The sequence below is a fragment of the Olea europaea genome, chromosome 22 (genome assembly GCF_002742605.1).
Source record: "Olea europaea var. sylvestris chromosome 22, O_europaea_v1, whole genome shotgun sequence".
NCBI classification, from domain to species: Eukaryota; Viridiplantae; Streptophyta; class Magnoliopsida; order Lamiales; family Oleaceae; genus Olea; species Olea europaea.
The window spans coordinates 8,791,350-8,795,191 of record NC_036258.1 but is presented as its reverse complement, the minus strand read 5'-3'; positions in this window follow the sequence as shown (position 1 = coordinate 8,795,191).

The following is a 3,842-nucleotide window of genomic DNA, read 5'->3' as shown; positions in this document are numbered from 1 at the left end:
AAGGCCTTCCCTTTAGTTATAACCTTTTATTACTAATCTGGCCTTGTATTTTTCGATAGTTCCATCTGCTCTCATTTTCCTTTTGAAAATTCATTTATACTCTAGTGGTTTGCTTCCTGGAGGAAGGTCCACTAGCTCTCATGTATGATTTTGCAGCATGGAATCTATTTCACTTTTAATGACATCCATCTATTGAGGTCCTTCCAAGAAATTCACAACATATTGATAACTCTGAGGTTCACTTTCCTAGCATATAGGTCAGAAAATCAGGACTATAATGTTTTCCTGTCCTTTTCCCTTTGCTACATCTAACCTCAGTCTTATCTTCTAATTCGTTGTCATGGCTATTTTCAGTCATAGTCTCATATGTTCGTTTGGAGGAGCTTGCTTCCTCTTTGGACTTGTACGGAAATACATGTTCTAAGAATGAAGCATTTCTTGATTCCAATATCGTATTTTTGTGTATGTCTGAAATTTTAGAATTATACACAAGAAACCGATAAGCGATACTATAGTGTGCATAGCCAATGAAGATGCAATCTACTGTTTTAGCCCTATACTTACCTTCTTTGGTGTAGGAACGACCACTATAGCAAGACACCTCCACATTCGTAAGTATTTATAGGAAGACTTTCTTCCTTTTTATAACTCATAAAGAGTCTTTTACATTTTCTTTCGGGACACATTATTTAAAAGATAATTTGCTGACAGTACAGCTTCTCCCCACATGATCTGAGGTAACCTAGAATTTATTAGCATTACATTCATCATTTCCTTTAAAGTACGATTTTTCAGTTCAACAACACTGTTTTGTTGCGGTGAATAAAGTGTAGTGGTTTCATGTATGATTTCGTGTTGTGCATAGAATTCAGTAAATGGTGCTTCATACTCACCACTTCGATCGCTTCTTAGCACCTTAATTTTCTTATTATGTTGAGTTTCAACTTCATTCTTATAGAGAATAAATTTCTCTATGGCTTCATCTTTACTTTTTAGCAAATACATATAACAGTATTTGGTGCTATCGTTGACAAAAATACTAAAATACTTGTTGCTACCTCTTGTTTGTACAAGTTTTAAATCACATACGTCGCTGTGAATTAAATCAAGTGGTTCTCTGTGTTCGTTCAATTGATTTAAACGATGACCTTGTCGATTTTGTCTGAACACAAGTTTCACACTTATATTTGGAATCAATATGAAACTCGGGTATGCAATTCAAGTTAATTAGTCTTCGTAAAGTATCATAGTTAACATGTCCTAGTCTACCATGCCACAAATTGGAAGACTCAAGCAAGCAAACAGAAGAGTTTGCTTTATTCATTTTTTGTTTAACAACCATTGCATTGAGCTTAAACATACTATCGAAAATATAACCTCTTCCGACAAACATTCTACTTTTCGACAAAATAACTTTGTCTGACTCAAATACAACGAAAAACCATGCTTATTCAAAAGAGACCCGGACACTAGGTTCTTGTGAATTTTCGATACATATAACACATTTTTAAGAGTCAGCTCCTTTCTCGAGGTCATCTTCAAAACCACATTTCCTTGACCCTTGATTTCAAAAGTTGCTGAATGTCCCATAAACAACTTCTCCCCATTCTCAATTGCTTCGAATGCTGCAAACAGCTCCATATCATAGCATACATGCCTCATAGCACCGGTGTCAATCCACCACTCTTTAGTGTTTGAACCCACCATGTTCATTTCAAAAATGACGGCTAACGGGTTCAGCTCCGACACATCTTGTGCCATGTAGTCAACCACATTTGCTTTTTTCTTCTTCTTTAGCACCTGCACTTTGAAGACTTGTGGCCCACTTTGTCACAATTAAAGCATTTTCCTTGAAATTTAAAATTTCGATCCTTGCTTGGTCCTTTAGCCATTGAATAGTCCAGACTTTTTTTTTGTAGGTCTTACTACTTTGACCAAACTCCTCAACATTGACTTTAACTTTAGCCATACTAGGATTGAAATACTTCTTTTCAGAACTTTTGTTGTCTTCTTCAATTCGAAATCTAACAATCAGTTTTTTGACGTTCATTTTTTTCGTTTGTGCTTCAAATAATTCTTGAAATCTTTCCATGCGGAGACAATTTTTCAATAATTGTAGCAACTTGAAAAGTTTCGTTCAAAATCATCCTTTCGGCATGAATTTCGTGAAGAATCACTTGGAGTTCTTGCACTTTACTGATAACTATTTTGAAGTCCACTTTATAGTTTAAGAATCTGCCGACAATGAACTTTTTAGCTCCGACATCCTCAATTTTATATTTTCGATCCAAAGGCTCCCACAACTCCTTAATAGTTTTCATAGTACTATACACATTGTATAGCATGTCTACTGAGCTGTTCATAATATAGTTTCGGCACAAAAAATTCGAACGTTTCCAAACATCAAGTACACTGATTACTTGAACATCTTCCTCGCCCTCACTGAGTTTTGGAGCAGTCTCAATCATGAATCTCACAAAATTCAAAGTGGTTAGGTAAAATAGCATTTTTTACTGCCACCTTTTGAAATTCAAGCATTGAATTTCTCCGATTTTTCTCTATGATTGTCCGGAACATTAAGGTATGGCCAATTGTTGAAGTCACAGTTTGACTCACAACATGATTTGACAATTTAGCCACAGTCTGATCCACAACAGAGCTTGAACCTTAAGCCACAGCAGAGCTCACAACCTAATTTCCAATAGGCACACTTTGAGTCACATCCATGTTGGTTGAGTCGGTTGCCATTTCTGAAAATCAAACAAAAAAATTAGTTTATAAAATTAACAGTATAAGAAACCAAATTTTTTCCCTTAGAAATCTGTTTTAAGTTTGTTGGAATTTAGTGGTGTTAATGAAATCGGATTATCACATACCATATTGGAGTTTAAATACCGGTTTTAAGCATACCATATATGCAGCAGTTTGTTAGAATTTAGTGGTGTTAATGAAATCAGATTATCACATATCGTATATGTAGTTTAGATACCGGTTGTAAGCATACCGTATATGTAGCTTACCGTATTTGCAGAAAGCTTACCGTATATACAGCTTACCGTATATGCTGCCTACCGTATTTACACATATTGTTTTACCCATTTCATATATACCGTATTTTCACATATCGATTTTACACATCGAAATTTCAGATTAATATTGCAGTAAAAAAAATTCACCAAAATTACAGAAATATTTTTTTTTCAAATTTGTATTTTTAACATAAACAGAAATTAAAGCAGATTAATTTCAATAAACAACATAAAGAGAACGATAACATAATAAAACTAAAACACACGAATAAATTGTAGAAATATTAAATGGTGGATGAACTTTCAACCCGAGGTTTGTGCGAGCACAGTTTTCTTAAAACAGATTCGCCCTCTCACCGTAAGTGATTGAGATTTAATCCGAGTATCTGTTTTCCAAGATACAACTGTAAAATCTGTAGCATCTGAGTACCACAGATACTACTTCGGTGAACTGACCAATATCTGAACAATACCACCACAATGACGACGCTGAATAGAAATCGAGATGCAGACAGAAAAAATATACAGAATGTTTTTCTCCTATTTTCGTGTGTTCTAGAATTGCTGGAGAATGATAGCTTATATAGATAAATCTGCCATTAACTCTATTGCAACAAATATTGGAGTTACTTCAGTTTCTGGGAGTTTTAGAAGTTTCAGAAATTCAAAAGTCAGTGGAGAAAGCAATAAAAAATTGCAAAACGTGAAGACTTCAAGTGGGCCAATTTTTGCTCCGCTCGGTCCGACATTCGTGTATACACACAAGTTCAAGGTCCGAAGGCAATTTCGGTCCGTGATTTGCCCCCCCCCCCC